The sequence below is a fragment of the Vidua chalybeata genome, chromosome 23 (genome assembly GCF_026979565.1).
Source record: "Vidua chalybeata isolate OUT-0048 chromosome 23, bVidCha1 merged haplotype, whole genome shotgun sequence".
Classification (NCBI taxonomy): Eukaryota; Metazoa; Chordata; class Aves; order Passeriformes; family Viduidae; genus Vidua; species Vidua chalybeata.
Window position 1 is genome coordinate 4,882,720 of NC_071552.1, and position 26,756 is coordinate 4,909,475.

General features: G+C 47.3%; 1 protein-coding gene and 2 long non-coding RNA genes across 3 annotated transcripts in view; 1 reads left to right on the forward strand and 2 right to left on the reverse strand.

Moving 5' to 3' along the window:
- LOC128799329 (protein CEPU-1) overlaps nt 1-26,756 on the reverse strand; it is a 356,251-nt gene that overhangs the window by 267,908 nt on the left and 61,587 nt on the right. The window lies entirely within an intron of this gene.
- Nucleotides 21,567-22,733, reverse strand: LOC128799330 (uncharacterized). The gene is made up of 3 exons (XR_008434700.1): nt 22,603-22,733; nt 21,853-21,937; nt 21,567-21,741 (listed from the first exon to the last, which is right to left on the reverse strand). It is a non-coding gene; the product is annotated as an uncharacterized LOC128799330 (long non-coding RNA).
- LOC128799331 (uncharacterized) lies at nt 22,806-26,014 on the forward strand. Its single transcript, XR_008434701.1, has 2 exons — nt 22,806-22,990; nt 25,425-26,014. It is a non-coding gene; the product is annotated as an uncharacterized LOC128799331 (long non-coding RNA).

Here is a 26,756-nt window from a genome sequence, read left to right on the forward strand (position 1 = left end):
AGTTCATCCCCCAGTCCCCACATAAGGAAGGAACACAGCATCTGTTTCATTGTGGGGGGCAGCAGGAGGGATGGCTGGAATGAGATCCCCAGAACATGGAAGGCTGCTTATATATCCATCACTTCTGGGAACATGTTCAAGCTCTGCCACACCACACCCGCTCTTAGCACCCACCAGTCAGTTTAAGATCAATATAATTAATGTTTGCAAAAGGGCCCCTGGGACAGCTTGGGGTTTTGAAGCACCCTTCACCCCAGACTGGGAATGGTTGGAGAGGGACTTTGGAAAAGGCAAGGAACAGGTCAGAGGAGAATAGCTTTGAACTGCCAGAGGGCAGGTGAAAAGAAGTTGCTCCCTGTGAGGGTGCTGAGACCCTGGCACAGGGTGCCCAGAGCAGCTGTGGCTGCTGCATCCCTGGAAGTGTTCAAGGTCAGGTTGGACAGGGCTGGGAGCAACCTGGGACAGTGGAAGGTGTTCCTGCCATGGCAGGGGTGGGATTGGATGAGCTTTAAAGCTTTCCAACCCAAAGCATTCTGTGATGATTCGATGATGATGGCAGGGAGGAAGAACACGTTCTGATGGGTCAGACCTGTGAGCAGCATCACATCCAGCCAGAGCCAGACAACATAACCACACGAGCTCCTCAGCCTTGTCCTGGGTGCCCCCAGCTCCTCAGAGCCACGGATGGTGGGAGGTGGTGGAGGTGGGAGGGCAGGGCAGCCCCCAGGAAAAGCTCCTACTCTGGCTGCAGCTTGGGCCCCCACAAGGGAGGGCAGAGGGTCGGGGCAGCAGGGCTGGGATGGCAATCCCAGTTCCCACATCACACGGCACTCCAGCTGGGAATGCAGGCAGCCTGGGAGCTGTGTGTGGCCTGCAGCGCTGGTTATTATGCGAGTCAGGCAGCTCTGGTGACAATTAGGCATGGCTGCGAGGCGGCGCAGGTGGCTGCCTGCACCTGGGGCTGCGCTGCGGGAATGCGGGGCTGCTGTGGGAGAGCTGCTCCCTTTGCTGCTCCCTGTCCCATTGCTCTCCCGACTCAGGGCCGCAGATCACACCAGGACCACATCAGGTGTGCTTTATTGAGGCTCTTCTGCACAAAGCTCAGGCACGTTTCACCGGAGAGCAGCCCCTCTAAGGAAGCCACCTGAGACAGGAGAAGCACTGCCCGTGCAGAGGGGATGGACTAATTCATCTCCTGGCCACCAAAAGCATCCCAAGTCCTGGCTAACGACCTTTCCAATCCTGTCGAGGCATTAATCAGCTTGGAGTGCTGATTTCACACGGCTTCTGGAGGCTGGCAGGCTCCCTGGCAGGAGCATGGCCGTGGACTCCTCCAGACCTCTTTCTCTCCTCATCAGAGTTACTGTTTTGGGTAATGATGAAGCAGGGGAATTGATTTGAAGCCTAATGAATAATCAGCCACCATCAATAATTGTAATCACTAATCTGGTGCAATTAGAGGCAATTATAGTAAATGCAATTTCCTCCCGAGCTGCTAACGAACTGCAAAAATATGAATTGACTTGAACTAGCTGCCTGTGATTTATGCGGCCGCAAGATCAAGGATCCCATTACACCAACAAAGGCTCTTAAAGGGACATGGAAGTTGCTTTGTCCCCCTTTTCCACCCCACCCTCCCAGCAAAGCCACCAAACTTTGGCGGGAATCCCAAGGTGGCACCATAAAAGAGATTAATCCCCTTTTTTCTCTTCTTTCTCTTCAGTGCCACATCCAATTCCCACATCAGCTCCTGCAAAGCGAGGATAACACGTGTGAGGAGAGGTGCCACACGCCAGGTCCGTGTGCGTGGAGAGATTGCCACCTATTGGCACATCCACGGGGACGATGGAGGAGGCAGCAGCACCTCCAGATCCTCCAGGAGCACCCGGTTCCTGTCGGTTTGGAGATGAAGCAGCGATTTCCAGCTCCCTGTTATCCTCCCGGTGCCGTTAAAAGCGCTGTTTCAAAGCACCCTTTAATTTCAAGTGCCCGGGAGGACACGCACCAGCCTCAATTGGAAAAGGTGTTAAGCACAAGAGTGGGATCTTAGGAGAGTTTTTGAGATGAAAAGAGAGCTCACGAGCACTTTTTTCCTCACAAATTGCAACAGAAACGGAAAGATCTCGAAGAAAAGCACAAACCACTTCCCAAAACTAAAGAGCTGAATTCCGTGCCAAGAATCAAATTGAAAAGCACCAAAAGGAACAATTTCAGGGATTTGGGGCAGATCCCAACTTTTTGTAAGTTTGGGAACTCTACAAAATCGGATTTTGTGTAGAAAATTCTCGATCTTGACAAAGGCTCTGAAGAAACCTGGTCTAGTGGAAGCTGTCCCTGCCTGTGGCTGGGGGCTGGAATGAGATGATCCTTGATGTCTCTCCCAACCCAAACCAGTCTGGAATTCCATGCTCATGTGGAAATTCATTAATTTCCATTCCCAAAGCCCATTTGATGACAAGCTGTGGGGGAACAGCTCTCACCAGGCAGGTACACACATCAAGGGGCACTGCATTTCCATGGTCTGTGCATTCCGAGGCTGTGAGACAGAAACCACTGGATCAGACATGGAAATGAACCTGCCTCCATGAGCAGCCCCACACTTGATTCCAGTTATTATTCTCCTCAGAGTCAATAGCTTCCACTCTCCTGTCCATAAATCTTGATATTCACCTCCCCAGAAATCAATAGCTGCCTATTATTGGTGTGTAATTGTTACAAAAATTTAATCAAGGGTCAATAAAAGAAAGGAACAAGTCTATTGCAGCAGCAGAACTTCCAACACAAAGTATTTCACTGCCCAATTATCCTCTGCTCCTGACTTTTGCTAATATTATTTATTATTCAGGCAACTACAACACCCAGAAGACTCAATCCGAGCTGTGAACGATGTTCCTGCACAAGGAACAAAACTCCCACTGTTGCCCAAACCACTTGCAAGGCAAAGCACCAACTATATTGTACAGAAAAAGGTACAAACTGCTGGGGAAATGATCACTGCAATAAATCTGTGCCCAAAACTAAGGACCAAGTGAGCGTTGAGAAATTAAAAGACAAATGAGAGACTCGTTCCCAGAGGAAACACAAGTTGGCGGTAGCTGGTGGAAGCTGGAGATGTTTTTTTCTAGGTGTATTTTGGAAATGCAAATTGGGTTTCTGTGCAAAATTGCTGCTTCTGTGTAGATTATTGGATCAAATTCACCTTAAAGTAAAAAAAAAAAAAAAAACACACACACAAAAAAAAAAAAAAAAGAAAAACAAACAAACAAAAAAAAACTATTAGGAGAGAAAGGGATTAAAAAATCCTTTGTAATTTCCACCCAAATCAGTTCCAGGGGATTGTTAGCTCTCCAGCTCTTCATTTGTCTTGCAGTCACAAAAAAAAACAAAAAAAGGGGAGGAAAATAGCAGGGACATTAAAACAAGTCCAAATGTCTTTCAAAATATGAATGATTGTAATTTTTTACCTGTGCCAGTCCCACTGACAATTTCTGAGAGGTTTGAAGGGGTGAGAAACTTTCCCATGGCTGCCATGTCCCACATTGCCACTTGGAAAAAAAATCACATTTCCAGGTTTCTGATAGGTTTGGAGATGCTCTAACCTGGAGATCTCTCCTGCCTCATTCTCCACTTGCCTTTTGGGCTTTAAAAATCAAATTGTAAAGCTTCCTATATATTCAGCATGTTTATTCCATGCAAAACACAAGGAAGTGTGTCACAAACTGCTCACAGGCTGAAAAGATTTGGGTGCATTTAAGAGGAACTTTGGGGATTTTCCTAAGCAGTCAAGGGTCACTTTTGCTTCTCAAACTCCCCTTCCATTGATGTCTGCTCACCTTCCACCCCTCAAAATGCATGGAAGCTAAACAATTCCAAACCACAAATTCCCATAGGCATTTTCCCTCAAAACAAAGCAGAGGCTGCATTTGTGCTCTAAGGTTTTATGCCCAAGAAAGGATCTAAATAAAGCCATCACATGAAACCCCCTGAGAAAACATAACCATAAAAAAAAAAAACACCACCAATACACCACCTTAAACAGATAAAATATAATTATCCAGCAACAAATGGTGCCAACACTCCAAAGAAGCAGGAGGAGCACAGGCATCCCCAAATCCACTGAGATTTTCTATTACAAAACATTTTTCCCCCCCGTGGTGCAATACAAGTAATAAATATGGAAATCTGTAAAGAAAGGAAAACCAAGGACTCTGCTGCAACGCGGCAGAATGCAACGCGGGCTTGTAAGGAAATGAGGAGCTTTATTCCTTTGCTGGGCTTTGATGGGCTCATGGTTTTGGGATATTGCTGGTCGGGGGGATGGACACAGCAGGTGTAGGGATATATGGAAAGTAGGAGATGGAGCAAAGCATCCTCACCTCCACAAACCCACCCCATCCCTAATCTATAGGTCTGGAGCTTCATTCCACTATCCCAGTCGTATTTTTCACCAGTGACTTCCACAACCCAACTAAACCCTGATTAAAATCATATTTCCTTGGATCATGCATTTCTCACTTTGCCATTTCCCCAAGAACTCTGTCATATCCTCCTGCCAGGCTGCAGATGGTCAAACCCCCCAAAAAAACCTTTTTTAGAGCTGCTCCTTACTGCACATATCCAATCAAACAAAGTCTCCCAAATCAGGATTACACCCGTAATTTGCTGCAAGTTGGTAAAAACTTGGCTTTATTTCAAATCAGATCCGAAGCTGAATTTTTCTCCAAATGTTTTGCTGCTGGGCAAGTGGAGCATTTCATTTGCACACAACGATTTCTGTTTGCTTCAGTTTTCCCTGTTTCCCAATTCTACATTGCGAGATGCAATCAGAGGAGGGAAAATAAAGCAATTAAAGGAATCGCATGAGATTCCCAGACGGCCACTGATACCAATCAGCTTCAAGAGGGTCTTGGCACCCAACCTGCAAAATATTTGATTTTCTGGAGTGGGTTTGTTTTTTTTTTTTCCTTTGGTGAGTGGAGCTGGCGCTTGGATCCACTTTTGCATATAAAGAATGACAAGGAGGCTCTAGAGAAGACCACAAGTGGCAACTGAGCTCCAGCTTTTTGTGATGTTTTTCCTATTGGTGCAGCCTGGATTTATTCCCCAGAGCCTGAGGATCAGGTTTAGTCCTTCCTCAGCCTCTTGCTCTTTCCATGTTCATCCCTACCTTTATCTCCTCCTCCCAGAGCTCCCGTTTACATCTCCGTGTAAGCAGCCATGCCGGTAATCGCAAAGCAGCTTATTTTTAATTGTGCTGAAACCAAATTGTTATTTAAACTTCAGATCTTGCTTTTCTCCCCCAAGACCCCTTTAATTCCTCCCAGATGTTAATTATACTGAATCACAAAGCTGCAAAAATCTCAGGCTGGTTGAAGAAAGAGCCCCTCTGGCCTGATCCTGACGGGAAATCAATGCCACCACCGGAGCCGTATCATCTAAATCCATGCTAAGCTTTGGGAAGGGGAACCATGAGGACAACACTTCCCAAAGTTGTTGGACTGAGGTGATTTTAGAGGTCCAATTCCTATTTTTCCATGCAACTCTCAGCCTAAGCTCCATTAATTTTTAGTGAAACCTTGTGGTTTGCCAAATTTCCTCAGGAATTTGGAGCAAAGCCTCCAACCCATCAAGGCTGTTGTATCCTGGGTGTCTACACCTTTGCCCTTATGCTTGACCCCCAATTTCTTTTCCTTTGGAGATGATGAGGAAGGAGGAGATGATCTGGAGACAACAAGAATTTTATCTGGGTGGATTTGGAATAATTTTCATCTTTGGAAATACATATTTGGAATATACAATTTCATATTTGGAACTGAACAATTTAAACGGAATTTCAGGCTCCTTCCACCATGACATATTGGTCTAGTGGATGGTGTCCCTGCCCATGGCAGAGGGCTGGAACAAGACAATTTTTAATGTTCCTTCCAACCCAAACCATTCTAGGACTCCATGATTCCATGACATTAGTGGTTCACACAGGATAACACTTTTTTTATTACAGCTGGACATGGGAAGCAGGACTTGCACCCAACTTCATCACTTCAGATGTGGTTTAGTGTTTCTGCTGCTCTATTACCTTGCTGTTGGGATTGTTTTTTACTTTAAATACCCGTGATGTTAAGTTGTGGCCTTTTGGTGCTGACTTGATAACGCTTAGGATATGAAAGGGAATGTGAAAAGTGCAGAGAGAAAATTGTTCTTCCTTCTCCTTCCCACCACGGCTCAGCAGCAGATATAACCCATAACAAATTGATTTGTTAGAACGAGCGAGACAGCACATGGTATTAAGAAATTATGAGTTATTAGGGAGCTTTAAAAGCCAAAAATGTGATACCTATAAACCACTGCTCTGAGCAGATGCCAAACCCTTTGGAACTCACAAAGCACGCGGCTGCAACGCAGGTCCTGCAATCCTGCATCCGGGCTAAAAATACCAGAGAACAGGGCCAAGCTCCATTTTTAAGCCCTTTTCCATGCCAAACCCTCAATAGGGATGCTCCAGCTCTGATTTCCCTCCTGCTCATCACAGCTCTTCACAAATCAAAAGCATTCCCAATTTATTCCTCTCCTTTCCAAGCTCCACACTCCTCTCATCTGCTCAGCCTCGCAGAAAGCTCGTTAAACAATTCATTGCAAGCGCCTGGAATATAATGAGCAATGGGAGGGCTGGGAAGGCTGGTGCCAGCAGGCACACGGGGCTCTGCATTCCCAGGGGCTCTGCACCCTCAGGATGCTGGGGGTGGCCCCAAACCCCACGTCTGGAAGTGGCCATCCATGGCTCCAGGTGCTACGGAGAGGCTCGTGTCCCTGGGCAGGTGAGTTTAGTGGTTCCTCTCCCTCCTGCTGGTAGGGGAGAAGGTGCTTGGAGAAAATAAGAATAAAAAGAAGGCTGAGGAATGCACAAGAGCAGAGTGAAGCCCAGGGGAGCTGGGGCACGGCTGAGAGAGAGCAGCCTGACCTCCACTGAGAGCCTGAGCAAAGTGCAAATAAACCACTGGCACAGAGCTGGCGTTCCCAGGATGCTCCTGCATCCCTCTGCTCTCCTCCAGCCACAATCCCAAATCTGCTTATCCCTGGGGGAATCACCATCCCTGGAGGTGTCCAAGGAGCCCCTGGATGTGGCGCTCAGTGCTCAGGTGTAGTTGACAAGGTGGGGATCAGTCACAGGTTGGCCTTGATCTGGAAGGTCTTTTCCAACTTTAAAAATCCTGGGATTCAGCAGCTCTTTAGCATGGGGGGGTTCTCCTGGGGAAGGCTGTTCCTCTCCTGCCCCACCATGGACACACAGCCCCTCCTGGTATCCAGCCAGGCATCCAGCATTGCCTCTCCCAGCCTTCCCAGGAGATTTGAGCCCACTCCATTCACACAACATTAACCCCAGCACAGCAATCCCCGGGCGAAGCAGGACTTTAGCCTAATATGTATTTAAAAATTGAACGTATGTATCTATTTCCAAATATCCGCCGTGCAGACACACGGCTAATCCACTTCCAGACATTTTACCAATTATGCCAGGGTCTTCTGCACAGCCCATTACCCCGTCGATGTTACTAAGTGCTGCATAAACAATCCTCTGCTGCGTGGCTGACACTTAAGCGGACAAGTGGAAGCCAATTGCAGCAGGACAGCAAATGGAGCCGGAACAGTGGCAGCAGCAGCTCCCCCGCTGTGAAAGCCATAATCACCAGCACATCTGGGCTGCCTTCCCACACAGGAATCGGCTGCAAGGGCCACCTCCGCAGAAAACTCGCCTCCTCCCCGCTGGGGATGTGGTGAGAATGCAATTCCTGCACCGGGATCTGCCACCCTGCATCGCTCAGCTCCCCCCAAGGCTTTCCTGGGACTGAGAGAAAACGGGGCTGGAGATGGAAAACAGCTCAGCACCAAGTCAGCTCTGCTGAAGGGGAGTGAGCTGATGAGCTGGAACTGGCATCTCCCCTGTCTGTCCATCCATCCTCCCCTCTGGGGAGAATACAGCAACTGGATCCCCCTCAAAATGCAGGTTTAGGGAAAAAAAATTAAAAAAAGAGAAAAAAGATAAAAGTTTCATATCACAGAAGCATGAGGATTTTTTTCAGAAATACTCCAAGTGTTAGAAGCAAACTGCTACAGCCTGGTGGGGTCAGAGAAATTTGGAGTTTGCAGGAGGTTGGGGACTTTGCAGAGCTCGTGCATGTGATGCTACAGATCCAGTGTGAGAGAGGACACCAAGCAAACCTCTGCTTCCTGGGCTGGCCATGTGGGAAGCACTTTCCATACATCCCCACACACACGAGTGTGTGGGAGCAGAGCTACAGCAAGGTCAGGAGGCAAGAGGAAAGCCTGGCAAAGGAATGGCTCCATTTTGCCCCTTCCCTACCAAACCCATGGTCCTGCTCCTCACAGCAGCTCCAGGATGTTGGAGGAGGCAGAGGGTGGTGGGACCATGTCCCCCTCTCCATCCACCTGTGGGTTTGCCCCGGTGGGGTGGCTGAGGGACGTGTCCCAGGACAGCCTGTCACCCTCCATCGCTCCCACAGCCCGAGCAGAGCCAGCACGCCCAGTCCCCAGCTCAGGGACCTGGCACAGGATACCCCAAATCCTCACAGGCTGCTAAATGCAGGGAATCCCCCAGCCCCACTCTCTGCCCCTTCTCCAGGAAGCAATTCCCTCTTTAAACTGGAACCAGTCCATCCTAACTCTCTGGAAGCTGGGCAGCACCTTGATCTTCCTGGAGAGCCCACAGAGCACCTGTCCATCCCCACACCGCCGGCTCCAAATGTCACCATGTGCTTTCCCCCTTCCTTTCCCTCCTCCCTATTGTTTTTAAAAGCAGTCAGACTGTTAATTAAAAAGGCAGGAATCAATTGCCCTCATCTCCCCATCAGAAGCTCCTCTGCATGCCGGGATTAAAGCTGGCTTCTACTTTAAGTCAATTAGAGATAAGGGGAAGCTGACATTTCTACAACCCGCCTTATCAAACTGCTTGAAAACTGCTCAGATTAAAATGTAAAAAGATTATTTCCTCAGCTCTCTCTGCCTCTCTTGCCTTTCTTTTTTAATAATTATTCATAAGAAACCAGACAAACGGGTGCTGATAGTCTCAGATAGCACTGCTCCTGCATAGGGCTATTCTCAGGATCATCCAGGAGCATCCTGTGGGATACTGAGATCCCCCAGCACCCCCAAAACAGGGGGAAGGAGGCAGAGAGTCCTCAGGACTGCAAAACTCAATCCCAGTGAGCCACATCCTGACTTCCCATCCAAGAGCTGCAGGGAAAGGGTCAAAACCCTGGTCTGGATGCCATCCTAATGAGGCTTTGCTGTCCCTAATTAGCCAGAGGCAGGAGGAGGCTGGGATGAGAGGTGGGATGCAGGCCAGGGACCCAGCACAGGGCTGGAATGATAAATACAGCTGGGGACAGGGGCAGGGACACTGCTGGCATGGCCCAGGTTCGTCAGCAGTGCCGGGGAGCTGCATGCACACGGTGAGAATGCAATTCCTGCACCGGGATCTGCCGCCCTGCATCGCTCAGCTCCCACCAGGGTGTTCCTGGGGCTGGGAGAAAATGGGGCTGGAGATGGAAAACAGCTCAGCACCAAGTCAGCTCTGCTGAAGGGGAGTGAGCTGATGAGCTGGAGCTGGCATCTCCCCTGTCCGTCCTCTGAGGAGAATACAGCAATTGGATCCACCTCAAAATGCAGGTTTAGGAAAAAAACTAAAAAAAAAGAGAAAAAACTATAAAAGTTTCATATCACAAATGCATGAGGATTTTTTTCAGAAATACTCCAAGTGTTAGAAGCAAACTGTAACAGCCACTGAGGGATTTCACTGATGTTTTTTGTATTGAAGAAAAAAGAAAAAATCTAATTTCAGCCCCAGATGCAGGAAGCAGAAAGCTCAAAGCTCTTTATTCCTCCAGGCAGCAGTGCCACCCCCAAAGTCGCCAAGCAGAAAATCTTTACGTCACAAACAACAACAGAGATGTTCCCTGGGCTGATCCATGTCCCCAAAACCCCCTGATCCCCCCAGTGCAGTGAAGCTCTGCCAGGGCTGGAGCTGCCCTTGCAGCAATAATGCTCCAGGTGGATCCAAGGCAATGGGTTACTGCAGCAGCAGCAGCTTGGGAAAGCCAGGAGTTGGATTTTGGATTCACGTCAGAAATATCCCCTGCAAAGGGAGTGGGAGATGAGAGCACAAAAAAAAACTGGGGGAGGGGGGGGGGGAAGGGAAAATAGTAAAAATAAAATCAAAGAAAAGATGGGAAAGAAAAAAGGGAAATGAGAGAAAACTGAGAAAAGAGAGAAAAGAGAAAAGAGAAAAGAGAAAAAGAGAAAAGAGAAAAGAGAAAAAGAGAAAAAGAGAAAAGAGAAAAGAGAGAAAAGAGAAAAGAGAAAGAGAAAAGAGAGAGAAAGAGAAAAAGAGAAAAGAGAAAAGAGAAAGAGAAAGAGAAAAGAGAAAAGAGAAAAGAGAAAAGAGAAAGAGAAAAGAGAAAGAGAAAAGAGAAAAGAGAAGAGAGAAAAGAGGAAAGAGGAAAGAGGAAAGAGGAAAGAGGAAAGAGGAAAGAGGAAAGGGGAAAGAGGAAAGAGGAAAGAGGAAAGAAAAAGGAAAATGAAAAATGAAAATGAAGGGAAAAGAAAAAGGGGAGAAGCAAAAAGGAAAAGAGAAAAAAAAGAAAGGATAAAAGAGGAAAAAACAGAAGGGGAAAAAGAAAATAGGAGAAAAAATATAATAAAAAAGAAAAAAGGTAAAAGCAAAAAAAAATACAAGAAAAATGAAAAAAGAATAGAAAAGGTGGGGGGAAGGAAAAAGGGAAAAAGGAAAAGAAGGGAAGAAAATAATTGGAAAAGACTGATGGGAAGGAAGGGGGGGCAGAGGACAGGGACCAGCAGCTGTCCCAGCAGGACACTTGGTGCATCCTTTGCTTCCACCAACCTTTGCAAAACCACATGAAAGGCAAAACCCAGATACAAAGCAGAGCATTGTCTCATCACTGGAGAAATGCCATGAAGTGTCTGGACTACCCTGATCCACACGGGACTCACAGATCCCATTCCCCCTCTGCACATTCCTGTGCCCGAGCCTCAGTTTCCCCGTCAGCAGAGGAGGTGGAATCCTTCCCACTGGCATAAGGATTTCATTAACTTAAACCCTTCAAGATTTATAAAGCACTTGTGATAGCTCCCATGTAGGAAATATTCCACTGTCACTGCAAACGTCAACTGTAACTTATTAAATCTCTCTCTCTTAAAAAAATAATAATATGAGATTATATCCCAGGAGGAAGTTTTCCCACTAGACTTCTCTATTCTTATAAAAACGATCCGGCATCACTTAACGGCTCATAAATTCCATCTCCCATTAAGCAGATATTAAACACGTATTTATAAAGGTTTAAACAGATCAGTTCGCTTAATTTTCAGTTTGCCTTTAGGCAAAAAAATGTTGTGTTTGAATTGGGAGAATTCCTGCTGGGGATGATGGGAGAGGATCCCTGAGACCAGGGACCTCTTCCCAGCATCAGCAGCACCTTCTGGCCCTCTGGAGCAGCACTGATGGACAAATCCATCATGGAAAATATAGGATCCTGCACTTCAGCAGGTCAGAGATTTAAAAATTAAGTACAGGGCATAATTCTCTCATCTACTTTAAAAAGGGAGAAAAATCAGTTTAAGTCCCCAGGCAGGTGCATGGACCAGAGCTTTGAGACATTGCAGCCCAGCTACCAACCTGACTTACACCAGTGCTACTGATATTATTCTATTATTCTTCATTATTTAATTGCTTTTTTTACATCCAGGTCTTTGGTCAGTCTGTTCTAACACCATATTCCAGTACTGAGTGACACATCAATACTGAATCCCAGAATGAGATACTGGGAATAGCAATATTCCTAATGGGACAGGTGGTGACACTGAGAAGGTGACCTGCAGCCACAGGCTGTGGAAAAGCCTCAGATCCACTTATTCCAACCAAAATGTATCATTTTTCCTTGGAAACAATGGCTGGGACCACCACCTAATGCTGTATCCATCCCAAAAAAAGCACAGACAGAGCAAGCAGTCATCCCTGTGAAATCCCAGAATGGGATTCAATGGGAAATCTCTCTGAAGAGCACCTACAGAAAATACATAAAAACAGTCACTGAAATTCCACATGGTCAAATTAATGCTGGTCTCTCCCAGGATTTACAAAGATTGCTCCAATGCCTTTACTTAAAGCAGCCTAAAAATTGAGGGGTTTAGACCTGCTCTGTGGCTCAGGAATTGCTTTTTGGCTCCTTACTGTGAATTTTAGACAACAAATACAGACACAAATTCTGTAGTTCTCATGGAAAAGGTTTCCCTGTTTGTTTTAGGCACACAAAGGCTGGATTTGCTGAGAAAATCAAGGGTTTAAAGCTCAGTAAATAGCAGAGAAGGACACTGTGACCCAGGAAAAAGAGCCAGGAGGTCTCCCCAGTGGGCAGCGAGTAAAGTCAGAGCAGAGAGAGCAACCTCAGATCTTCCCATCTCACCCACAACCTGCCCAAACCAGCTCCCAAGCGGAACCCCTGAGCATGGAGAGCAGAAGATTTCCAACGGCACAGGTCTGCTGGGGAGCAATTAGAGAGTAAGGACATGGAGGAGAAGTGAAATCAATTCCGTGGGCATTTTCCCCACAGCAGGCACGGGGGAGGCGGCTGTCCCAGACTCCTTCCTGCTGCATATTGAGGGGGATCAGAGCGGGAAGCAAAGAATTAAATGACAAGCCCTGGGATAGGTGGTGACTTTGAGAGGGCAAACTCCTGCCACAGGGTGTGGCAGAGTCTCATATCCCATATTCCAAGAAAAAATTATTATCTCTTCCTTGAAACCAAAGGAAGTGTTTGTATCCATTCTGTATCCATGATAAAAGCAAGGACAGACCAAGCAGGCGTCCTTACAAACCCCAGCGATTTGGCTGAGGCATGATGAGCAAACCTCGAGCCAGTTTTCCATCTCTAATCCTCTTGTTGCTTCCAAGACATCCACAAAAGGCTTTTAAATAAAGCAAACACAACTCCATTATTATCGTATAAAGCAATCTGTGAACATAATATTCCTGAAATGCTCTGTGCCTTCAGTTGGAAATTTCAAGGTGTGACGAAAATTGAGTGTTCCTGTCTTGATGAGTGGGATACAACAGCAGACAGCTTTATCTCCTGAGGGGGTAAAAAAGACAAAAAATGTAAATTCTCTTTTATATCTGAAATACTTTGAAATCTGGAGCAAAACCTGGGGCAAAAATCTGAAGCTGTGAATTTCCTTCACATCACAGAATATTCCAGGAACGGAATATTCCCAGTGATCAGTGGGATCACTGAATGCTTTCATTTTGATTTCACTGGTTTTTATTATATAAAATAAGACAAAAAGAGAATGCTGGAAGAGTCTTCCAGTGCCTAAAGGGGCTCCAAGAGAGCTGGAGAGGAACTTTAGACAAGGACCTGGAGGGACAGGACACAGGGAATGGCTTCCACTGCCAGAGGGCAGGGCTGGATGGGAGATTGGGAAGAAATTCTTCCCTGGGAGGGTGGGCAGGCCCTGGCACAGAGTGCCCAGAGCAGCTGTGGCTGCCCCTGAATCCCTGGAAGTGTCCAAGGCCAGGCTGGATGGGAGTTGGAGCAGCCTGGGACAGTGGGAGGTGTCCCTGCCCATGGCTGGGGGTGGAATGGGATGAGCTTTAAGGTCCCTTTGAACCCAAACCATTCTGGGCTTCTATGATATTCCAACCTATGGAACTTGTATCCACTGGTGACACTGTGCAAAACTCCAGTGGAAAAGATCTTACCAGATATTCTGATTTCACTGTAAGTGGTGGTGGAAAAGCCTTTTGCCACAAACCCAATGCCTGGTGCTTCCCAGCCCTCAAAGAGGAGAAACAGAGGAGCCTCTCCGTGAAATTCAGCAGGCAGATCCACACTGAGGTAGGAAATGAGGCCTCTCTTTGCACAAGGCATGATTAACCTCTGACACCAGGTATCATTAAACAGAAGAGCTTAAAAGGCAACCATCAGGCTGAAGGACTTATGTGAGCAATGAGAACCTGCACAGCTCCACGGCAGAATAGAACAAGCCCTTGTGTTTTCAGTGAAAGAAACTTCTCCAAGTGGGATGTGTTGGCAGTGCTGGGCTAATGGCTGGACTCAGTGATCTTAGAGGTCTTTTCCAACCTCAGAGATTCTGTGATTCTGTGATTGTAACTCTGCAGCCACATTCTGAGAAGCTTCTTGGACCTTCCCCAGACTCCCATTTTTCAGAAAAGAGGGCAGGGGATGAGCTGGCCCACTGATCCTGCAAGTCCCACGCTAGTCCAAAAACCATGAGTACTGAAAAATAAATGACAAAGCCCTCGTGCTCCCCTGACAGGGTCGCTGGAAGCGTGGCACTGACTCGTCCCTTTTAATGAGTGTTAATGCTCCCTTTCATTTCTGTGGCCATGGGATGCCAACACATTTATCTGTTTTATGCGTCTCCGTTCAATTTCAAGAGACATTTCTTTGGACATCGAACATTGTAATTTGCACTGGCTCCCCATTGCGAACGGCTGAAGTTGGAAAAATCACCGAGTGAGTGATCAAACACATTATAAAAATAGTCAGGCAAATGCACCACTATCTTCTTCTCAAGAGCCATTTATAGGGGCCAATCCTAAAGCCATTGAAGTCAATGGAAAGACTCCTGCAGAATTCAATGGGGTTTTGATCGAGTCCTTATTGTGCTATCCATAAGAAATAGGTCAGATATTTATATATAGTCTTGAAATGTTGTGTGCCACCACGCTGGCAGCTTGCCTTTTGAGGCACAGCCTCACTTCTTGCCGTACCTGCTGCAAAGCTGAGGACTTTGCAAGTCCAGCTTCCGAACCTTTCCCCCTTTGGCACCGCTGCCATGTTGGCTTCCACCCTCAGCTGTCCCTTCTCCTGCACAAAACCCACACCAGCACCTTCCTCCTCTGGCCTGGGAACAGTTTCACGTCCAGCCTGTGCTCCCTCTGCACATGGGTAACGCAAACCTGAGGTGGAAAATTGCTCCTGGAATCCACATGTAGGGAATAACAGGGGGTGTGGAGCTGAGCAAGAGCCTGCATCATTTAACAAGACCCTGTTACCAAACCAACCCACCTAAACGGGGGCAAACACTCGTGAGCACGAACTATTTCAGCTTGAAAAGGGCTTGTTCCAGCCTAGCCTTAAATAAGTTCCAGATCAAGTTGAAGCAAATTGAAGCCCTTCATCCTCACATGTTTTCCAGCTTAAATATATCGGGTTAAATTCATATAAACAAGGAGATGAGTCTTGTGCTGTTGGCACAACCTTCATCACACACACCTTGAGAGCACAAGTGCAAATCAACCACCTAATTCTGCATTCAGGATGTGCTGTTTTGTGATGACTAGGGAAGGGGCTTGAAGCAGGTTTGGGGTATATTATTTCAACTGAACACAAAGGCTTCCAGTGAATTAATTGTTATTTGTTACCAAAGTGACTTCCTTCTGTCCCAGTTTTAGTTTAGATGAGGCTTTAGAACCAATATTTTCTGGGGAAACAAACCTCACCTTTCTTCATCTGACGCACCCATTGGTTTTTGAGTACTGTGAGATGAATAAAAGCAAACCTCAGCCCTTCAAACCATTATTCATAAGTGTAAATTTATACAAGTGAATCATCCCACTGGAAGTGGTAATACCTCTCATGTACTCCAAGTGAAATACATGGCTGTTTACCAATTAGTCGGACTGCAGTAGGTTTAGTTGCTGTAGTTCCACGTTAATTATTTATAACACTTTGCAGTACCACCAGTAAATGTACAGTAGCATCTTCTTTAAAAATAATGAGACCTTAGTCCTGTGCAAAGTCCCTGCAGCAGCTGTTATTAAAACTTCAGTGAAGCGAGAGAAGAAATGGATGTTTTTGCATCTGCAGCGTGAGCAGCAAACTTCTCCTGCCTTGGATTTAGCCTTTGCATGGTTTCATCCTTTCAGGAAAAATCAATGGGGAAAAATAGCAACATCTAGGTTTTCTCTGGCCCTTTTATTAAAAAAAAAAAAAAAAAAAAAAAGACACTTTGGGAATGTGTCACTTTAATGACTTGTCATTTTAAGCAGCCAAGGACCAGGAAATGGGTGAGCAGCTCTGAGGTGCCCTAATGGAGCTTAAGGTAGGTGCTCTTGTAGGATCAATTTGACTGCGGATAAGTCTTACTTTTTGGCATGGATTTGATGAATGCTGGGCATGGCTTAAAGATGAGATAATCTGCTCAATTTATTCTTATTATTTATTTGCTATCCTTGTGACAAAATGAATTATGTTTCTGCACAGAGCCAGAAGCGGGGATAAAGTTACCATTGGGGAAGAATATGTCACTGTAATGGGATCTTTGCTTTTTTCCTTCCCCTGAATGAAATCAGCACACTGAAAAAACGCTTCACACATAACCTAAAGGAATCATTTCCAGACAGCAGAGGGGTAAACTGAGCCTTTTTGCTTCACTGTACAAACACAATTACTACAACAGCAGCTTAATACAATTGTTTATACAGATGTCTCGTGTTTCCAACAGCCAGAAAAATCCTTGTCTTTCTAGGAAGCGATGCAGGGCTCAGCAATCCTGCTGTGGGGATGTCCTTGGGAAGAAGAGATGTGGATAATGGGGCTGTGATTTGGGGGATCTTGTTGATCTCCACTTGCCCCAGACCCTACTCTTTCATCCCAGGTTGGCCTCCCAAATGTAACAGTTGAAACTCACAGAATCAAGGAATCATTTGGGCTGGAAAAACCCTCTAAGACCACTGAGTTCAATCATTTACCCAGCACTGCCAAGGCCGCCACTAAACAATGTCCCCAAGGGCCACATCTACATGATTTTGCAATCCCTCCTGGAATGGGGACTCCTACATTGCCCTGGACAACCCTTCCCATGAAGAAATTTTCTCAATATTCATCCCAAACCTTTCTTGGCACAACCTGAGGCCATTTCCCCTCCTCCTGTCCCTGTTTCCTGGGAGCAGAACCCAACCCCCCCTGGCTGTTCCCTCCTGTCAGGAGTTGTGCAGAGCCACAAGGGCCCCCCTGAGCCTCCTTTTCTCCAGGCTGAGCCCCTTTCCCAGCTCCCTCGTCCACTCCAGACCCTTCCCCAGCTTTGCTGCCCTTCTTAGGACGCATCATTGGACAACCCATATGAACAAACATCTCCACCATCAGCAGATGGCACATAAACCCCCTGGGCATAAAGCCAGGACAGAATCATCAAATACCCTGAGTTGGAAGGGATCCATATGGATCACCAAGTCCAGCTCCTGAGTGGACTCACATTTTGCTGTCTCCTTGCCATAATGAGATGCTTGCCTTTGGCTCGCTTGCCTCCACTCCCCACCCTCATCATCTTTCCCTGCCATGCAACTCGCCAGTGGGTAAACCCAGCAGCAGCAACAGTCTGATGTTCTACATCCCACAGCCCATTAATTTACTATCAAAGGGATGTTACGAGGATAACGGCGTTAATGATGGAGCCTTTGGATGTCTGATTGTTGGGCAGCCGAGGGTGCAGTCAAGGAACGTGGCAGACAAGTGCTTAAATTTGCTCCCTACACACAGTGCCGTGTATTAACCCTTCATCAAGGCTTTGTGTTTATTTTCCCTTGCATAAAGGAAGGGCACGAGCCCTTTGAAGAGCTGAGCTGCAAGAAGAACACACAAGGTTAAAGCCCTGAAAAGTCCTGATCAAGGAGCCGACTGGATTACAGCCAAAGCTGCGGCAAATTTCTCTCTTTCTTCCCCGACAGGGATCTAAACACAAAAGGAATAGGTTTTTGGGGGGAATTCCATCTAATTCCATCAAATCCTTTTTGTCATTTCTTCAGCATCCTTTAAACATCTGACAAGGCCAATCGACCGCGCCAGGCACGGAGGGAATCGCAGCACTGGGGCTATAACTCTAAGTTCATTAAGCGTGAATTATTATTTGAGCCAGCCTCAATTTTCGCCAGCAGAATTAGACATTCCTAAAATAATGTCCCTGACACATGCAGAAAATGGGCTTTACGGCTCTCACCTTGAACTCCACCAGAACTCCCACCTCATCTGTTACCCTTCCACGGGCAGGAGACGGAGCGCGGCGCTGCGGCTTCACCTTTAATTATGCCAGGTATTTAAGGGCTAATGTTCATAGAAGAGGAGTATACGAGGCAATAAATGGCTTTTGCAGGTGATTAAATGCCCAAGCAGAACAGAGGCACTTGATAAGTGCAGAGGCCGTTTGCTCGATTATATTCCCAGCGCTGTGAACTTTATTCCTGCTTCCCGATGAGGAAGGGGAATATTCAAAAAGAGAAAGGAAAACATCAATGGACTGAGTTTTACATACCAAATATATATATTACACATACGTAATTCACGTATTTTTTTCTTCACTTTACATTGAGGTTTGCTCTGTCCAAGTGCAACAACTTCAGAAGTTTAAATGACAGGCGAAATGTCACAAATCACCCGGATCAAGGAGGATTTCATCCCAGATTCTTGCTGCAAGGGATGTAAGTCACCTCTCCCTACAGCTCCTTTCCACAGAGTGAACTTGTGGAGCAAGGGGAATTTAAAGGTTTGCAAGGTTTGCTGATGCTGTTGCTTCCCCCAGGGACCAGTGGCCAGCGTGTGAGGTGCCAAAGGCTCAGGGAAGCTCTGGGGACAATAGAAGAGGCATAAACCATAGAAGAACCAAGTCTTTTGCACCAAAAAATTTGTCTCAATGGGTCTGGCTGAGCCTCTGCTGGCTTTGTACAGTGGTTGTGTGGAGAAAGATGTCAGCTTTACATCAAAATTTTGATTCTTATTGAGTACTTAAATTCAATTTGGGGCTCTTTATATAATGTTGCACCGCAAAAGTCTTTATTTTAATGTTTATTTTCTTCGTAATGATGAGGAGTCTCCAGAAACATCTTTGTATCAGCAATTCCTTGCAGTTGCAGCCACTGCCCAGAAGCTGCAAAAGCAGCTCTAAATCCCACTCTGGCCATATGTCCAGCAGCACAAAAAATCTGTAACTGTATTTCGCATCGGGTCACTTCCACCGGCGTGACTAAGGACATCAGCCCCATGTGTTAGGAGATATCCATTCCTTCCTGCCAGTGCCTAACCAGGAGATTTTCCTTGCCATAAAATCACACACAGAACCCTCCTCAGTGCTTTAATTTCCTCACATCTTTGCTGAGCCCAGAAACTTGCCTGGTTTTTGCCAGCAGCACATTTTGGAGCTGCCCCTCTGCAATCCCCGGGAACGTGTGAAATCCCAGCACTCCATGAACACAGCATCGCCCATCCCAGTGTCTGGAACAGATTCTCCACATACAGCAGATTTGGCCTGGTTTTTCCTTCCTCTCAGTTAATACTGATCGTTATCTCTCCAGGAGGACACTGCCATTGCCACACACAAGGCCACAATCTAATTTATCCAGTTCCTTTTCATAACTCCCAATGCTCTGTTATTAGGGCAACTTTATATTTCTCTTGCAGTCAGAGGCCACAGCCCCAGTCACCCCGTGTTTCAGACCATTAAGAAGTAAGTTAAACAACATTAGACCCCAGAGGAAATTTGAAGCCCACGACTGCTAAGCTTTTGCTGCAATGAAAATTGATCTATTTGTCTTATTTTCCATTTCCCGTCAAGTAGAGAGTTTGCAGCTCCTAACAAGGCTTGGCCATGCACAACTTTCACATCCATCGTATTCTTCCTTGGTAAGGCGTACAAAGCTTCAGACTCTTCCATGCTCAATTGTTATTTAAAAAAATCAATCAAAATATTTAATATAAAGTTATTGAATGACAAATCGTGCTAAGGTTCAACAAGAGCATAGGAAGGTCAAGAGCAAATGGACTCAAGTGATACCAAGGGAGGTTTAGGTTGGATATTGGGGAGAATCTCTACACTGAAAGGACTGGGACAGGCTGTCCAGGACAGGGATGAATTTGACATCCCTGGAAGGATTTAAAAGGCATGTAGATGTGGCACTTGGGGACATAGATAATGGTAACCTTGGCAGCGCTGGTTTGGTTGGACTTGGTGAACTTAAAGGGCTTTTCCAACCAAAATCATTCTATGATTTTGTCTTCCTTCTCCTCCTTGTTTGTCTTCCCCCCATGAAATCCTTTCTACAAATAAAACCCAAAGATCATCACTACAACCTAATTTTTCTTCTGGATGGGAAAGGAGCATCCTATTCTGGTAGGGACTGGAATAAAACAGTTCTCTGCAAGCCAAATATTAATCTTTCTTCTGCCTTGCTTGCACTCACTGCTGAGCTCTTTGTTGTCAGTGTTTGTTTCCTACCTGCAGAAATGGATGTTTCTGTTGAAATCCCATTGTTTGGGATACATTGCCAACAATGCCCAGAGCCAGATGCCTCAGGAGGTGGAAAACCCCTTCCAGGGCCCATCCTGGTTTGCAATACTGACCTGAAGATGCATTTTTTCCTCTCCTAAGTGCAAATCCTCGATCTCCTGACTGCTTGTCAAGCAAATGGATTTAGTCACAGCCAATTCCAGGAGTAAAACAGAAAAAAACCTCATCTCCTTCTCCTGCTTCTCACCTTAGGGTGCAGTGCACCCTGACAGGTTTGGGCAGGGGATGGAATATCCTGGGGTTAAAACAATGGAGAGAGCAGGACCTACCAAAATATACCCACACACCACTGAAGGTTTGCAACACAGAGCCACAATTCCAGATGATTTCCTACAAAGTCTCACTCCAAAGAGTAAAAATCAAGGTGACAAGACCGGATGAATTTGTCCAAGGGACCTATCTCCTCTGGCTTTTCTAGGAAGAAAGGAGAATGGGAGATGCAGCCCTGGCTTTGACAGGACCTGACACTCAGTGCTCTGGTCTAGTTGAAAAGGTGGTGGTTGGTCAAAGATTGGACTCCATGACATTGGAGGTCTTTCCCAATCTAACTGATTCCATGATTCTGTGATTTGGAGAGTCCCCTGGTCCAGGAGAGGACGTCCGACCCATTCCCAGCAAAACCTGTGAGATGTTGCATTGATTTGATCCCAGTTCCAGGACTTTAGGAGCACAGAGAGCTGCAGTCACTGCTCCAAGCAGAGAAAAGCGTGGGATTTTCAGAATCTGGAAGAATTTGGAGCAGCCTGAGCTAACACACCACTTGGTAAGTTCAAGGGTTGCTATCCTCAGCAGCTGTCTCACCACCTCTCCTGGCCCAGATGTGTTGAGGGAGGATGGAACAGCATGGGAAGCAAATCCTGAAGTGCAGCAGATGGTCCCAGCTTTGCATTAATTCTCTGCTGGAACTGGTGCCAGCTCAGGAGCCCTTTTCCATGATGTCCCCAAGTCCTGGGAGCAGAGGCAGCTGTGATATCCCTACCAGGGACAGCCACTTCCTCCACCTCCTCCTGCGGCTGAGACTCTGAAAAAGCTACTTTGCTGCTATTTTATTTTCCCCAAACATATCAGTCTCAGAGAAGATATTTTCTCCCGTCACAGATTTTCCCTCAATAAAATGTGACATTTTCCTGCCTTCACCTATTTATTGCACAACACGAGCTCGTTCTCTGGTGTCGATTTACATGCAGAACTTTTCAAATTTGTTTTATTTTTTAATTGGGAAAGGAACTCTGCTGCTTTGGTTGCATCCTGACAATTTAAAACCCTGGAGCGAGCTGTTTACAGACTGCCAGATTTCTGTTTAGCGCTCTCCACGTCTCTCTTCAAACCTCAGTCTTCCTTGATAACCTTGGAAAAATCACAGGGGGATTATTCAAGGAGTTTTTATTAACTTGGACCACGCGTTTCCCCTCGGCTCAGCTGCCTGCAAAGTGGGAATAAGGAGAGCTGCTCTATTACCTGTGGGGCAGCTCTGTCTCTCACAATCAACCTGTGCAGCGCTTGGCATGAGGATTCCTGACGTCAGGGTGGGACTTTTGGGCAGCTGTAGGAATGTGATGACAAATAAGATTTGTGAGAGAGGTAGATGAGATCTTGTTAGCTCTCGGGCAGAGGTGATAATAGATAAGATAAAACCGACATGCCCACGCTGCTGTAAAACAAGAAGGGTCGGGCCACTCTCCTGTACCAATTTGCAGCAGAGTAGGTTGAAACCCTGGAGAATGTCCCAGGGAAATAGGTGCTACTCTGAGCACAGCGTGGGGAGCTGCTTATTTACTGATGGCAAAAAGTGTGGAAGCAGCTGCAAGGAGCCATCAACCTGTGATTGCCCTGGAAAATAATCCCGTCTCCCTGCGTTCCCGCGATCAAGGCTGGAGGAAAATCAATCCGGAGCTGAGATTGGATACACTGATACAATATTTATGGCTTTGGCACTCGAGCCAGGCACTGCCTGCTGAGGAGGGGATGAAGTGCAGTTCCTGGTGTGTCCCATGGGTGCCAGAGTGATGTTCAAATGGAGTGGGATCCATTTGCATCCATGGAGCCTGCCCTCTCCGCCAGCCCTGCTCTAGCCCAGGGATTTAGAGCAAGACCATAAATACATCACTGTCCCACAATTCCATCAACATTTCCATGGACATGAACACAAAGCAAGGAACAGGGTTCCAAAGACATGATATTCCTGCTCTTCCAGTGAATTTCCCTGACCAGGGCAGGTGTTCTGTGCATGGCCACCCTGTAGTGACCACTGGCAATGAACCCCTGTCCTGCCATTCCACAGACTTGATGGTCCCACTGGCCTGGGCCCAGCACTGGAGCTGGCTGGGAAAGGCAGCTGGGAGCTGGGATGTGACCTTCACACTGGAACCTTCCAGCCACTGTGACACAGGAGACACAGGCAGGGGGTAGCAATGGAGGGGAGGAACAAACGGATCCTGCCAGAACATTCCCAGGTTTATGAGGGCTTTGCACTCCCTTTAAACCACTGTGAACACCACTAAGCATCCAACTCCTTGCTTTGCCTGCTGAGAACATCAAAGAGATGCTCATCCTGGCACACACATGCACAGGGGAGGGCGCAGAGGGAGCAAGGAGGGTAAGTCCAAAATTCCAGACACCAACCCTAAATTCTACCAGAAACAGCCAAACCACCCCTGCCCCATCAGCCCAACCACCAGCCCAGCAACACCACCCAGCCAAGCCATGGTGATGCTCCAAGAGCATGGAAAACAGCAATGGGGCATCCGGCCAATCCTTCCCAAACCAGGAAGGATTGGCACCACTCCCCCTCCCAAGTCACCAGCCCCCTCCATCTCCAGAATTTATAGGGCTGTCCCAGTGACACACCGTCTCCATGAGTGCAGAATGGCAGTTGTAAAAAATCCCATTTGCCAGCGTATTAGAATCCTATTAGCGCTCCCGATGGAGAAATAATGCCGGCCCTCCTGGAGGGATTAAAGGGACTAGGACTCAGCCTCCACAGTTTTATGGCCCTCTCCCCCATTTGCTGATCAAACTGACAGATATAAAGCTGAAGGCGAGAAGTGTCCTTGGCCCATAAGCCCTACAGCGAGAAAATGCCTTTGAAGAAACATGAGTGCCAGTAAGGAGACTCCAGTGCTGCCAGGAAAGGGAAAGGGGCCACTCCTTCATCCTCACAGCATCCTCTCCATCAACCCTAATTCTGGGGTAGAAAATGCACAGGGACAGGGAAGGGGAGGCCAACAGGGCAGTTCCTCCCAGACACATCCCTCTGCAAGGCAGGGTCCTGTGGATAAGGCCCAGCAAACCCTGACTTGTCCCTTGGCTGTTTAAAGGACTTGTTTTCACAACACGGGAGGTTGTGTAATTACTGGAAGGATCACTCATAAATATCTGTTGATTGTCTGGGAATGATGCAGGGGAAAATGGCTATTTCATCAAATACCAAGCCCCATCCCCAGAACTGTTCAAGGCCAGACTGGATGGAGCTTGGAGCAACCTTTGTGGTGGCAGGTGTCCCTGCTCATGGCCGGGGGTGGAACAAAATTATCTTTAAGGTCTCTTCCAACCCAAACCATTTTTTGATCCTCCCTTACACCCCAAACCAGCTGCAAATACATTTCACGTGCAACAGGCTCCTCCAACACATCTCCCTGCAAAATATCCTCCTCTTCCACAATATGATTTTCCTTCTTTTTGTAGCCCTGGGCACAAGAATGCTGAGCCAGAGCAGGGCTGAAAATACCTCAGCACAAGGAAAGGTTGGGTTTTATTCCCTCCAAAGACACACACAGCACACAGATGCTTCCAGGGCATGTGTGCTGCCTTTTGGGGTCTTCAGGGAATTGCCTGCCCACTGGGAGCCCCATGCAGAGGAGTCAGTGTGGGGCTGCACTGGGAAGCCCTGGCAGCATTCCCAACTCTCTGGGTTCACCAGTGCAGCGTCCTGGGGAGAATAAATAAATAATTGCAGACTGCTAGCTCAGCACTGCTGTAAATAGTTCATGAGTTCCAGAAGATTTATTTCCCTCTTCTCGCCTTAACGAGCCCACAGCCGCCATGGAGGGATGGGAATGTTCACAGTCTCCAGCCACCAAGCAGGGCTACCAGGGAGCCCTGTTATGCACACACTGGCGAGTGGGATTTTTGGGGACAGCACACACAGACCCACTGGCATCGGCTCATCCGGCATCCCATGCTTGTGCTCCTTCCCAAACCCAGGATTTATAGGTCCACATGCCAATGAGAAAATGCTTTTTGCTACCCTTGAGGATTTGTTATGAGGTCCTTGGCGAGGATCCCAAGTGCTGCCTGCTTTCCCCTTGAGATGGCTCTATCCACCAGCCATTAGGGAGACACTTCCCATGAGATTTACAGTGTGGTCTCACACAAACCCAGGAGACCCAGCCGGGCTCCCAGGGAAACAGTCTGTCCTCAAGGGATTTGCAATGCCAAGAGGACACGGGAAGTATTAAGAGCTAATGAAGAGGTATAAGTGTGACAGCCACCCCGGGGACAAACACAGCTGAGGACTACACAAGGAGGCAACTATTCATCCAAGCTTTCATTCTGAGGTCCCTGCTTTATTTCCAAAGCAAACTTGGCCAGACGGAGTTGTTCCAGGAGAATTTCTCCCATGTCACCTCTCCCTTGGAGCCATCTAACAAAGGGACCAGCAAAGTGTGTGAGCTCCAGCAGGCACCCACCCCTCCTCACAGCAGCTCTGGTGCTGTAAAGGCTTTATCAATCCCCAGAGCCATCCAGTCTCCCCTGCTAGGTCTCTTTATTATGTGCCTTGACATTTCCAAGGGTTATATTTCCGCCTGTGAGAACCATCAGTCCAGCAGCACACAGTAATATATGGAGTAATAGAGTCTCAGCACAGCAGGTTTAATCTCATATTGCTGAAGCCCCTGGTGTCCTAGCTGAAGTAAGTTTGTCATTAGGAATTCCTTTCTACCGACCTTGTTTTGTTTGGGGTTATTATTTTACCCCTAAAGAGAAGAGAAATGCTCAAGATTGATTTATGACTTTCCCATTTCTTCCAGTGCAATGCAAACTGGCAAGCTCCAGGCAGGAGGAGAGGAGAGGGAGAGAGCCCAGTGGTTGCTGCCACCGCCAGCCAGCACAGCCACACCGTGCCACCAGCTGGGTGACACCTCAGGGACCCTCCTGAGCACTGAACAGGGTCAGAGCCCTGCGCAGCAACGACTCCACAGCTTCACCCCAGCAGATTCTCCAGCAGAGCTCGGAGCCACGGAAGATTAATGATCAGCCCTGGTGCATCCACTAATTTAGTGGAAAAGGGGCAAGGCAGGGGAAAGGAATATAATCGGGATGTTTTCTACAGTGCCAGCTTGGATTTGGAGGGACAAAGCAGCAAATAGGGCAGCAGAGACTGAACATTCAGAATTCCTCTGTGTCTTTTTAGGGCTATCCAAGGGAAAGGGGTTGAGCCCTAAAAGCTGACAGCATTCAGTGCAGATCAAAGTTATACTGGAGGAAATAACCTGCCTGGACAGGAGAAGGACCCAGGAGAAGGACCCAGGACTCCCTTGCCCATGGATCATGTTCCTTCATTCTTTGGAGCCTCAAATCTACCTCCCTACCCAAACACAACACTTGGGAGAAGACACCAGTATGAAATCAGTTCGTTTTCTCTGGGTATCCCAAGCATCTGGGAAAGATCACAGAATAGAATTATGGAATAGTTGGAGTGGGAAGGGACTTTCTAAATGTAATCTGGTCCTGCCTGTGCATCCCAGCACCTCCCCACAGTTGACACAGCCGTGGGAGTATTTCCACAGGAGCCCAGAACATGGTTTGAACACGTGTCTCTAGATCCCTAATGTGCTGTGCCCTGATGGCCGTGAGGATTTTCAGGCTGTTACACAAAAACCTGGATTACATCAAGCCCAGTAATGGGGCTGGCAGCCTTCTGCAGCCATCTAAGGGCAAGAGGGCCCAGGGGACAGAGCAGCTTTGTGCTCTGCTGCTGCGTGGCTCCAAAAAGGGGGGGATGAGGTGGAGAGAGCTGGGACACGGATGCACGTGGCAGCGCCAGATACCAGCCTGAAAGCCCCACACAGAGAGGCTGCCCCGCTGTATCCAGCTCCAGCTGGAAAGCAGAAACACCACCACAGCCTCCAGTTCCTCAGAGCCTTTCCCAATCTCCTGGGACAGATGAGTAACACTGAAAGGCTTTATCTCAGACCCCCAAAGCGCAGGAAAATCGGGGAAAGTGCCAAACACACCATTCCCAAATAGAAGCACCAGCTGAATGAAAGGACTTGGGAAGCCTGTCCACACTCAGGGCCTTGGGAATAGGTTTTGCTCTGTTGTAGGAGCTTTGCTCCTTGCTGCATTTGATTGCTGCTTTC